At 48.6% G+C, this 13,063-nt stretch overlaps 1 long non-coding RNA gene across 1 annotated transcript; it reads left to right on the forward strand.

The window, feature by feature from the left end:
* Nucleotides 1-6,449: 6,449 nt before the first annotated feature.
* LOC138831539 (uncharacterized) lies at nucleotides 6,450-11,686 on the forward strand. The gene is made up of 3 exons (XR_011373365.1): nucleotides 6,450-6,835; nucleotides 10,595-10,736; nucleotides 11,361-11,686. It is a non-coding gene; the product is annotated as an uncharacterized lncRNA (long non-coding RNA).
* Nucleotides 11,687-13,063: the final 1,377 nt, after the last annotated feature.

Below are 13,063 nucleotides of genomic sequence, written 5' to 3' on the forward strand. Positions count from 1 at the left end.
GCGATTCTGTACACCATTTCAACTGTTCAAACATGCCTCTCAAATGAGTCTCTCTCAAATGAGCATGCTCAGGTAAGGTATCTGCCCCTAAAGAGCTTTCCTGTGTGAATAACATTTATGGGCTTCCCACAAAGATTTCCTTGGTTTGAGGACGGTATTGTTCCCCTGTGCCCTCTTGCCTGCAAGCAGGGCAGAAATCTTTTTCCACGTTGTTTTTTGGTTCATTTCTTGGCTGTGGTTGTTTTGGTTGTGTACTTACCCAGGTGTGGACCTGTTGTATTTAGTTATACAAGGTAGCTATGGGTATTTTCGGACTTGTTCACATGAACGCTCTCCCAGGCAGGGAATTAAAAACATTTATTGTGACTGGCAAACTTGACCTCCATTCTGCCAAGTCTGCCATCTCTGTGGGCGCTGGGCTCTTCAGCTCGGTGTCACAAGTCTAAGGACAAAGGTCCCTGACTTCTCCGCACGGTGGGGGGGGGTGTTTGGGTGACTTGCTGTCTGGCTGTGTTCATCTGTGAAGCAGTGCACGCCAGCGTGTGAGCTGAGGCAGCTGAGCGTCAGCCGTGTAGTGCTGATGCAGGAAAGCTGCACACATGCCCCACGGGGCTCAGGGGTGCTGAGGTGAGGACGGCGTCCAGGGGGGCGACCCAGAGGCAAAGGGCCTGTCAGACCTCGGCATAGCATCTGGCGTCCGAGGGGGCGGGGCGGACGCCCCCAGGCAAGGTGCCAGGTGATCAGGTGTGCGTGTGTGAGGAGTGAGTGACAACCGAAGGACGGAAAAGGAACAGAAGCACAAGGCTGGCAGGCCATTGCTGTGCTCCAAACGAGAGACGAAAGTCAGGTACCTCCACCTCCTGATGCCCTTTCTTGTCTCCCTTCGTGTTTCCTACCTTGCTTTGTCTTCTCTCAGCTCTCCCCTCTGGCCAGGCACGTCTTTCTCTGCATTCTGCGCATGCTGCTGCTTTAACCTCAGTGGTACCAATTTTCATCATCTTCAAATCTAGGTCAAGATCTTACTTGTGACCTTCTCTGCCACCCACATCCCTCCGGACCACAGCCTGAGCTCCGTGTGTATCCTTTCCTGTTATTTCAGGTCACCCCGTACGACAATTACGTTGGTGTACTTTTCCATTTTCCCAGCTAGACAGTGATTCACAGAGGGGCCGGGCTGACAGAGAGTTGTGCGTGGTTGCACCCTCACGGTTTGACACAGGCTGGATCACAGCTTGCTGCGCACGTCGTGCACACATTTAACAATATGGAAGGCCACCGGTGATACCAGATGTTGTGTGGTAGATTTATGGGGAGGGGAGAGACCATGGCTGGGGTGCAGCCTGTCACTGTGTGGGTGCCACTCAAGAGGCAATCTATTGCGGGGGGGGAGGGAATGGATCTGGGGCACAGGGAGAATTTGGGAGATTCAGAGTTTCCTGGGTTACCCGTCAGAGTTATCTGAAGATGGGGAGTTCACGGTGCATATCAGGATGAGTTGCTTCACCTCATTTGTCAGCTGGGACTCATGACACTGACCTCAGGCTACTGTAAAGACTGGTGTCTACAAGAACCGAGCCCATAAACACAGAAGAGTAGTTGAAGGAAGAGGGAACAGTGGAACCCAGGGGCTGTTCTTCATGAACTTCCCAGGAAAGCGGTGGGCAAGCAAAGGAGCAAGAAGCTTAGAAACCAGATGGAAATGCTTGTTTTTTTTCTTTTTCTCAGTAGTGATTTGGAAAATGCAACTTACTTCTAAAGTTCTATTTGTGACGTTCTCCTAAGCAGTCACTCTAAGAGTGACTCCGTCACTTAAGTAGCCGTGGCTTTCTCCCCTGATTTGTGTTAGATTTTAAATGACTCAAACTAAAGTGATAGTTTGATGGAGTTGTTTCAAACTTCTGTATTTATGGCATTCAGGTTAAGAATGATATTTGTTCAGATCTGCTCTTTATTTGATATTTGCTCATCTTTAGTGGGGAAAACAACTTTTTCATCTATAAATGCTGCTGAGGGCTAGATATGTCTTATTTAATTAGAATTAAGTTTTGTGGAAGAAGCATTAGAGAATTAAGTCTTATTATTGAAGTTTTATAGTTGTAAAATGCTCAATTCAGATTTTATTGGGCTGAATTATCTCATCATCATTAGTTTTGCTCAGGAAGTGGCATGCAGTATTCTAGTTACCTAGCTGACAAACATGAGTGACAAGTACAAACGGTCTAGAAACGTCACCATCCATCCATGGCATTTTAAATCAATGGATTGTGAAATTTCTTGTCAGAAAAAACTTGCTTGTGGCTCTTTAGGCACTAGTATAGAATTACCTCTGTCGTCCACATATTAAAAACCCTCTCTCCATCGTGCGCTTTCCACGGTAGCCCTGTCCATCTCACCTTAGCTGTCAGGAGATATTATGTATGACGTTTTCATGCCATGGAGGGAGCAGCGCAGGGAGAGGCGGGAAGTGTGGGTGCCTTCCACTCTCAAAGAAAGATCTAACGCACACGGATGAAGGGGAAGTTAAAACAATTATGAGAACCTCCTTTTAAAAAATAGGACCAATTGGAAGAGAAGGACAAAAAGTGCTTGGCAGTGTTAGACGCAGTGTGGATCTGGAGCCCTTCACTGAGTGCAGGTCGGTAACTGGGACGATGGTCGTTGAGCATGATTTGACCAGAATAATTGAAGTTCATGCTGTGATGCTCCAGTCACACGTCCAGAGTTGATCCAGAGGAGGTGGGGACATGCCGGTGCACACGCGTGTGAAAGGGTGCTGTGTACGGTGTCACGGATGACAGTGAGAACGCCGTGCCACCGCACTGCTCAGCGGCCTCGACCTGTTCCGCTGGGGAAAGACCTTACGGTCACTGAAAAAAGGCTCAGTTGCTCTGGGCGTATGATCCTATAAAATGATATCGAAATGAACTCCAGGAAATGGAAACAAGGGTTTTTAAAAATTTTACTTTCTGTGTTTTTGTTGTGTTCCCTTTGTTATTGTTTTTGGCTTCCGTACTTTTGTCTTGAACGTAAGTTTATCTGTTTTGTGGTGGTTAAGGGGAGCACAGAAATGGTGGGGCAAAGGGTGAACAAATGCAGAGGTGACACTCACTAGACACTGTGTAGAAAATGAACTATACAACTTGTGGGGGAAGAGGGCCGGGAGGGGAAAAAAAGTGGGAGAAAATATGGGAAGAGGTGACACTGTTCAAAAAGAAATGTACTCATCACCTGACTTGTGTAACTGTAACCCATGTACATCAGCTTTACAGTACATTTTTAAAAAGAAAATGAAAATGAAGAGTGTTTCTAAGTGACAAGCATACTGCCCAATCCCAGGGTTGTCAGAGCTCTGACAGGTAGACCTGCTGGATCTGTGCAGGCCAGGCAGATGGCCTCACTTCTGCCCGAGCATTGTCATACAGGGTCACGAGCTGCCTTCGGAGGAGGTGCTGCCTGAGGTCCCAGGGACCGGAAACCTCCAGAATCTCACCACAGCCCCCATGAGAACATTAGAACTCTGTGGGTAGTGTGATGGTGGGTTTTAATTTTTATACATCTTTCAATCTTCTTCAAGTTATTCTGAATGTCTGCATTACCACTAGCAAAATCAAGCAAAATGAAGCGAATCCCAAACCCTCTTGGTACCAGATTATAATGGCACACAGCAGAGCGCAATGGGATTAGAATCGAACTCTATTATTTCCCGCGGGTGTGGGACGAGCCCTTCTGTGTAGTCTCGTGATCAGTGGGTATACAAATCAGAGCACAGGAACTAAAGGAGAGAGGAGCCCCACCCACATAAAAGGTGCTGAAGAAATTGCTCATTTTTCTTCTTCACATCAACATGTTCTTAGCACCTTGACAGCAGTTGGCATAGTGTCCCTGTGTCATATTGTCTGCTAGCTTGAGTTTGTGCTGTTCCATATCGTTTTGCTTATGCAGTTATAAGCAATCCAAATAGTAGATTTCAAACGAACAAACAAACCCCTTTGATCGTGAACTATTTTTGTCACTAGAGAGACATTCTGTGGTCTTTTTCATTAAGTGCTGTTTATGTAGAACTGACTGGAGAACCAAGGCTTTTTCTTATGAGTGTTTGTTGCACAAGGCTGGGCTGGTAAGCATGCCATGTGAATTATACAGGTAGTTTTATGTGAAGGAAGTCAGGCCTCAGAAAACACAGGGTCTTATTGTGGCGCTGTGGCTAAATAGTTTGTGGTCTAAGAGTTCCACCTTCTGTATATTGTTCTGGAATATTTAAGAAATGAAGGATGAGACGAGGGTAATTTACAAACCTTCTTTGTGCAAGTTTATGTTCATTGCAAGAAGGCTATTGATTCTGCCAGTTTGTGTTTATGGCAAGAAGATTAGGTGGGCTGTATAACAGCCCTGTTTCTTTTGAGAGAGGATTGAAAGCTGATGCTTGCTGGGGAGTAGCTATTGTCTTCTCCATGGGGCGGGGGCCATGACACTTAGTTTCTATTTTAAACATTGCCATTTGACCTGCAGAAATTACCTGAGGGGAACCAGACCTGTCTAAGCTTCAGCTCCCTTGCAGATCAAAGAGTGTTTATCTTGTTACCTACAGACGTGATTGAGTTGACTATATCCAAAGAATGGCATTCTTCCATCATATACATAATATGTATATGATGTTTTACTATTCATGAAGAATATTTAGGAATGTGACCCAAAGCTGTACTCATCACCAATCTAGAAATGTGTTGATAAAGTATTTGCTTTCACAAAATCTCTAACTCAGGTCTGCATGTAACTGTGGTTGGTATTCTGAATTTACAACTTTAAATGGAAAGAAACATCTAGAGTCGGTAAAGGAGTGAGGTTGGAAAGACTGCCAATGAACTGCTAATCTTATAAATGACAACTTGTGCAATACACTAACATTAAATCACACTAGCTGATATTTTTAAAAAAGTGAATCTGTGTATGTATCCATCCAATGCAGAAGATTGGTAACAATGAGAAATTCCACTGGTCATCTATTTTGGTGAACTTGAGGAGTGACAGGAATGCTTAGTATCCTGGTGATACGCGTAAGACATGACACATACACTTTCCAATCAATGTACATCAGAGCAATAGGTGTGCTCTGACCTATCCATTTCAGCCCTGAACCCTTTAGTGAAAGTTGTACTTGGGCCTTGTGTTCATAGTGACATCAGCTTGGTGAAATATTGGGAGCAGCCGGTCAACAGCAGAATGGACAAACACATTGGAGACATAGGCATTTAGACTGCAGGGAAAATGAGATGCGGGTAGGCATACCCACCAGAACAATCTCACAAATCATGCCATCCATTTGCTCGCGTACTGAGAATGGTGTATATGTTGCACTGTGGGAAGTTATGTTAATAACTCATCTGTTCACCTTCCCTTGCCTTTCAAAGGATTGCATTTAAGCCATTTCAGATAGATGGTGCCTAACTTTCCATGAAATTCTCTTCTAGTGTATCATTTGTCACCTAATAGGCTTTCCTTGTTGTATGATGCTTTTGGGCATGGAAAATGTTTAAGAGGATACGAGGGAAATCACATGGTCCATAAACTTCCTCTGGTCTCTGTCCTCAGCACCACAATTTGCAGCAGTGAACGGCACACTCCTGGAGAATGATCTTGTGAGTGCACCGCACAGTTTACCTGCTGTCCTTGATGTGGAGTCTCTATGTCGTCAGGTGGCGATATAAAGTCTTTATATCCTGTCAGGTTGGGAACAACTGGACCAGCCATCGATCTCTCAGGAATACTGAGTCAGGTTCTTTACGGTGGGACTCTATGAAAAAGGACCCAAAATTTTGCTGCAAACGACTAACATCATATTCTAAAATAAGAGATCTACCTTTTATTTATTTGAAAAACATTGCATTGACTTCTGTGGACTTCTGACATAAACACTCACGCGCCCTGGGCTGAGGAGAGAGTCATTAGGACTGCCCCTCCCACCTCCCCCACCCCCAAACCAAAGGATGAACAGCGCGCTCTCTCTGTTGTGCCAGTCTGGCCTCTGTCTCTTGTTCTCCTTTTGCAGCTTTGGAAGTCAATGCAGAGGGAAAGAAGAACTTCCTGGTTGGGGTTCAAAGTGCACGCAGTCCTCTCCAGCTAATGGAGCTGGGTCATACCAGCATTTTTTCCCCTAAGGGTTAAAAAGTAATATACCTTAATGAAAAAGCTCTGGGACTAGTTTTTCAGGCTCAGCAGTGTGCTATTCTATTCCATGTGTGTTGTGGGCTCAGGGCTGCGGGTGCCATGGTGACTCTGTCCTAGAGAACAAAGTAAATCTCAGCCACATGGTAACACGGATGGAGTGTTGTCCTCTGCTGAGAGGTGTTTGGTTGCAATCGTGTGTGTGTGTGTGTGTGTGTGTGTGTGTGTGTGTGTGTGTGTGTGTGTGTGTGTGTATGTGTGTGTGTGCGCACGCGTGGGCAGGACTCTGTTCATCTAAGTACCTGGTGCCAAAATGTCTCTTCCTCACCCAGAGACCTTTGCAGACTGTAGGAGAAAAAGTCGTTTCTTAAGTGCCTTTTGATGTGTCAGTAAGCCAGGTCTCCGGCTTGCTCTCTGTCTTTGGTTAAGGTTAAGTGCTGAGAGGAGGCCCAGCGTTGCTGACAACAGAAAAGCCCAGGGGCAGCAAGGAGGACGATAATGATGAATGAAGCAATCCTCAGGGAAGGCTGTACTTTTCCATCAGCCTGAGAAAGGAGCATCTGGGTGAAGAGGTGACAGGAAATAAGTCCTGCCACCCCACTCTCTTGGGCCTCGTTCATCAAGAAGAAGAAACAGTGGCAAAAGGAGAGCAAAAACGAGAGTCACACAAGAAGTAAGAAACACAGTTAAATTATTAATTGATTTTTTTAAAGTTTTAAGCTATTGTGGTTTGAACCAGGGCCTAAAGCTTGCTAGGCTGGTGAGACACCACCAAGCCCCGATTCTAGGCCCCACGGAGGTGGCATTTGCTCAGCTTTTGGTCTCAGCTCCCAGGACAAGGCACTGCTGTGTGGGCTGGAGGAGGAGGAAAAGGCGGGTCGGTGACCTGTCGTCACAGAGTCCAGCTGTCATGCACTTGTCTATTCAGTCTTCTAACCTCAGCAAGTGACAGTGGGCCATTGGTAAGGAAACTGAATGTCCCTGCATTCATTGCTGTAGAATAGGGTCAGATAGAGCAAGCACTGGGAGGAAGGCTGAAGTCACAGTTTTGGAAGAGGAGCTGTGGGAAGTCTTGTGGGGCTGGAGGGGGAAATCAGCCATGTGCTAAGGGTCCATGTATGTCAGAGCTGAGCATCTGAGATATGTATGGACAGAGTCGCACCATGCCTCCTGTCCAACGGACACACACAACATGGACTACACTTAGCATTTGTAATCATCCTAACTCACCACATACCATGATTGAATGTATGGCCTCATATTATAATATCATATATCAACATATCATACACAACACAATATATAATTACATATAATGATAATACATAAATAATATACATAATACACATATATTTTTACACATAGATACATATGTGTATATATATATATATATGTGTGTGTGTGTGTGTGTGTGTGAAACACATTCAATTCCATTACCATTTGTTGAGAGCCTGTGTTTGGAACTGTTTGTGGCGTCAGGAATGGAATGGAATCCTCTTGGAAGGTCTCTGGGGAAGGACAAGCCCTGCCCCTCCCAGGACTTGGACCCTCTCAGGATTGAGCTGGGCAGCTGCAAGCCTTCTGCTTTCCTTGCCCAGCCTCCTCTGAGGCCCCGGCCTGGGGGCAGCGTGGTCAGGCGGGAGCGAGGAGCCATGAGCTGGAATGGCTGGGATTTGAGGGAGGGAGCTCAGAGGAAGTGAGGTGTGCCAGACCCCTGCAGTTTTGTTCTTGATTTAATCACAGAACTCCTAGTTTTGTATATGCAGGTGATTCTTGGACAACTCTTACTTAATTCATGCAGAGTTCTTAGTTTGCAAAATCAGGCACTTCCTCCTTCCATATAGTTAAAGAATAAATTTACTTGCTTTGCAGATGCAGAAGTTGTGTCTTATACAGAAAGCTCTTGCTCAGCTGTGGAGGAGATTGGGGAAATCTAAGCACTATTGTAGAACAAATGATGGCATTATGTGCTTTGTTTTAGGTTGAAGGAAAAAACTAATGTTTTAAACATACGCAGTGCTGAAATCATGGTATTTTAAAATGAATCACTGCATGATTTAATCTTTGCTAATCTAGAGCAAAATAAATCTTGAAAGACTCTCTGCCATTGATGCTGCTTAGCTTAGGATTTACTCCCTTTTATTATCCTTAAAGAGGAGGAAGTCTGGATAAATTACCTCTACGTTTCAGCCTCTGCTTTCCAACTTGTTTTGCTTCTTTTTAATTGCTCTCGGAAGAAAGATAAATAAGTTATTTGGAGGTTTTCCACTATCTGGAATAGGCCTCACTCACAGAAATTGGGGTCCTCTGAGTCCTTACTCTTGTTGGGTGAACTTGAGTGGATTCCATCCTCTTGTCAAGAATGGTGCCTGACTGAATTCACATCAGAGAGCAAATGGTCGATAAATGTCCCTGACTGACAGACTCACACACACACCGAAGAAGTTCAATCTGTCGGCTGTCTTGGTTACAGCCCTGTAATGAGGCGAGGTAAGTGGAATTTTATGTGAGTGGGGATAAAGATTCATGGAGCAAACCTTTGTGCTACTGCTGGCAAGAGATAACTGTTGTGTGAGATGTTTGCCATGCCTGGGAGCTACACCCCATGCCTGTAGTCCTGGAACTCTGTGTTAGCATCAGGGTACACTTGGTCTTAAGACAGATGCCGCCCTTTGGTGGGGCAGCACTCAGCGGTGACCGGCAGTAGTGTCTGTGAGCAGATTTTGTCAAGTCTTTTCTGAACTCACATCTCAAGGGCAGGTTAAAAGTAGGTGGAGGCCTTAAGGCAGGCTGGCGGGTTACAATCTGTGCCCGTCGGTTGTGGAGACTGACTGAGTGCAGAGGAAGCCGGAGGAACATGGTGTTACAGACACGGACGTCACGGACGCCAAGGCCTTCTGCTCTGTCGTTTTGTCAAGGTCGGGCAGTGGCAGACTCAAGGTCGGGCAGTGGCAGACTCGAGGTCATTCTCCTTCTGTCCTCCTAGGCCATATTCTGGCAAGTGAGGTGGGAGCTGGGTGGGTATCAGGGTGGGTTTCTCGGTCCAATTCTTGTGTGCTGGCTTTGGTGGCTATTCTTGGTCTGATGCAAAGGCCGTCCTGGTGACCCGGCCTCGGGGACCCGATTCCTCCTCTCCATGGCATGTGCTGAGCCGTGGCTGCGCTTCCCATTCTTAGCAGAAGGGAGACACATTCTTTCCTTTGCTCCTCACCCCTTCATCTTCTGAATCTTTCCACTTGAGTGAAGCAGCACGGTGCTGGTCCAGGCTCCGAGTCACCCTGCTACTCAGCTGAATCCACCTCCTCTGGAACAAGGTGGGACACGGCAGGGCCGAGCTCCTGCGGCTGCGGTGGGGCCGCCTGGTTTGGCTGGCCGAGCGGCTCGCTGCACCTCGCTCTCCGGGGCAGCAGTTGACTCCTCTGCGTGGGCATCACAGGCAAGGAGGCGGTGGATGGGCAGAGACCGCCCCGACCCTTTCCTCACCCCAGTCCCTCCACGGCTTACCCTCAACCTTGAGAAGCGACTCCCAGATCCTCCATTTCTGGTTTCTGTTGTGTTTGTGGTTAGAACACCACACGAGGGATACGCTGCTGCTGAAATGTCAGTAGCTCTTTTAATGGAAACTCCCCAACAGCCCCGCCACGGGCGAGGGTTTGGGAGCCCATGGGCTCTGGGACCTTTTGAGGCGTTGAGGCAGCAATGGCAGGAGGGCCTCTGACTCCCCCGGGCTCTGGTGAAGAGGCCTTGGCCTTGGCCTTGAAATTCCTCTCTGAGATGAAACCCTGGAAGACATCTCTCGGTCTGAAATGAGAGGAGGAAAGCATCGAGCCAGGCGAGGACGCTGCTCTACCCCGAGCTGGCCTGGGACTGCGCGGCTGCTCCCAGCCTCGCGCTGTGCTGTTCAGATGAGCAATCCGCAGGACCCGGCTTCCACAGGAGACGTTCGGGCATCTCCTGCAACACAGAGACTCATTCTGCGTGTCAGAGCTGGCGCTGGTGACTTGTAGACGCAGTTGGTCAGTTTGTGGCTTGAATCGCCCCCACCCATGTGTGCGCTTCGTGTTTCAGCTGAAGGTGGTTTGGAAGGTGCGCTGCAGTCCTGTGACTGTTGTTAAGTTGCTGACCTCTCTTCACGCACACTAGCACAACCTAGGGGAGGGGTTCCCTACAATGATCACCCCACCAAAGCAGAGGGACCGTACTGCCACTGTGCACCTGATGATGAGTGCGTTGCCAGAGGTGGTGGAGGGAGGGCTGGGAATACCGATGAAGCCTCTTGATGGACTCTTTTCCATTAACTCTCAAGTGACACTTTCAGCTGCTCACGAAGACAGCCAGATGACTATTTAAGGGAACACCTTATTTTTGGAAACTTTATTTTTTTCCCCTAAAAGGGTAAGAGACTTTAGCAACGTTTTTTTTGTTCCTAGAGAACTCTTGTCAGTTTGACGACGACTTGACAGGGAAACATGTCAGCGAGGCTTGCAGCGTGTTGTGAGAGTTTGGAGCAGGAAGGAATCTCGGCAGCATCCATCTCAGCCACCATGCTGTTCGGTTGAAAGCAGTGTGGACAGGTGAGTTGGTCCCTCTTGGTCACTGTGGACAGGACGGGAAGATCAGGACTAGCGATGATGGTGTCTGCTGCCTGGCTGCTAGATGCCTTGCTACTTCCCTTCCTGGCGTGAGCCTGCGTCTGTCTCTCCTGCTGTAGGGTGCTTCTCCGGATGGCCTTGGACTGACTGGCTTCTCTCTGCCTTCTTTATTTGCTTCTGAAGAATGCACACGGGTGCAGCGCCCCGAGCTCGGACTGCCAGCAATCTATGCTCTGCCCCAGTGCCCTCTGGAGACCAGAAGTCCTTGGGTGCCTCAGTCCCACACATCACCTCCCTCTAGGACCTGAAACAGATTGGGCCACTTTCTGCCTGCTCTTACCTATGGAACAAGTAGAAGATGTTTAGACAGGAGACCCCTCACTGCCTCCCCTCCCGCACCTTGCCTGAGCCTCAGGAGACGGGCTGACAAACCTTAGGCTTCTGTTGTCCTTGGCTGCTTTGTGTCCATACGTTATAAACCCGCTCCTCCAGGTCGCCAGTGTGGGGCGCGGTGTGTCACAGACTCAGACGAGATGGTAACTAGGAGACAGTGGGTCACTCCGCACACACTGCTCTTCTCAGACTTCCTCCTTTGGCTCCTTCCAGGGTGTGTTCAGCCTGGCCAGAAGGATCTGAAGGAGCTTAGGAACTTCCAGTCTCCAGGCCTGTGATTACGGTGTGCTGTGAAGGCACTGATGCAGGGAACATGGCTGCGAGACACACACTTGTCACAGGAAATGGCCTAGAGCATTCACCGGGTCCTCTCAAAGCAATCTGGACGTGAGGAATCTCAAGACCTCCCCTCACAGGCTGCTCCAGGCAGGGAGAGCTGGATGAATCCCAGGCCTTGGACTTCACTCACCTCCTTCCAGAGCGTTTCCCTAAGTGCTGATCCTGTGCCTGGCTTTGTGCTAAGTTGACTGTGTCTTGGTAATTCTAGTAAAAGAGCTGAGTACTGTCCCTGATTTGGAAGTGTTGAGTCTCATGGATGTCTTATTTCACCTAATGGAAGTGTCACCAGCAAAGGTGTGTTTCTAACCTTGGTCTCTGGGAGAGTACTGGTGTGAACAATGCTGGAAAGGCCTACAAAAGCCTCCAGATAGTCACATGCTGAGTTTCTTGTCAATCACCGGGCAGTGGAGGAACTCACCCTCTGTCCAGTCCTGACATTCCTCACCAGGAAGTGCAGAAATGCCGTGTACTGTGGGAAGCCATGGGTGGGCATTGTGATCATGGAGCCTCACACCTGTTCCAGGAGCGCATTTGTGAACAGGGTGGACATGCAGGCCCCGAAGACCCTAACACGGGAACACGAGTGTTGACTTGTTTGCACCTGCACAATGTTAGATAACTTCCAGACTCCAGATTTAGAGTTCACTTTAGATACTTCTGGCCTGCATTCAAATAGATGAATCAGAGACATATAGCTTTTAGTTTTGGCATCAGTTTCTTTACCATCTAAAAAGCCTTTCAAAAGCTCTTTAACATGCTTTCTCCAGAATTTAAATATAAATTGCTGTCTTTAAAAAGACATACATGAATCTTTTAGGGGCTCTCAGGGATCACATAAAATACAAGGTATTTCTATTAATGAATCAGTATTTATTGAGAAGTGGTGTAGACCAGCAGATCTTGTGACAGTGAGCATGTAAGCCACTGTATACATGAGATCATTTCAGGTAGTGTAAGGTCTGAGCTCTCGGTGACAGCACTGTTGGAGCTCGGGCGAAGGCAGGGAGCTCCTTTTCAAAGGGCTGCGGTGGAACCGTGCGTGCAGGGTCCTGGGCTCCGTCTTCACCCTCTGGAGCTGGGGCGGGCTGCCACCGGACTCAAACGAGACAGCAGCCGACCGCTGCCAGCCCTGGCTGTGAGTCAGCCTCCGGATGCGGGATGCGGGATGTAAGATGATGCGGGATGCGGGATGATGCGGGATGCCGGATGCAGGATGTGGGATGCAGGGCGCAGAGCACGCAGGGGATGGTGGGCTCTGGGCGCGGGACACAGGGGCACGCAGGGCGGGGGGACATGGGGCGCGGGGCATGTGGAACACGCCGGGCGCGGGGATGCGGGGATGCGGGATGTGGGGATGCGCAATGTGGGGATGTGGGGATGCGGGATACGGGGATGCAGGGTTGCGGGGATGCGGGATGCGGGGATACGGGGATGTGGGGTTGCGGGGATGCGGGATGCGGGATGCGGGATGCGGGATGCGGGATGCGGGCGGGGCAGGGGGACATGGGCGCGGAGCACGTGGAACACGCGGGGCACGCGGGGCGCGGGGATGTGGGGGACGCGGGTGTCCTCTCCCC

The sequence above is a fragment of the Dipodomys merriami genome, unplaced genomic scaffold, assembly GCF_024711535.1.
Source record: "Dipodomys merriami isolate MVZ:Mamm:240054 unplaced genomic scaffold, mDipMer1.0.p SCAF_2, whole genome shotgun sequence".
Taxonomy (NCBI): Eukaryota; Metazoa; Chordata; class Mammalia; order Rodentia; family Heteromyidae; genus Dipodomys; species Dipodomys merriami.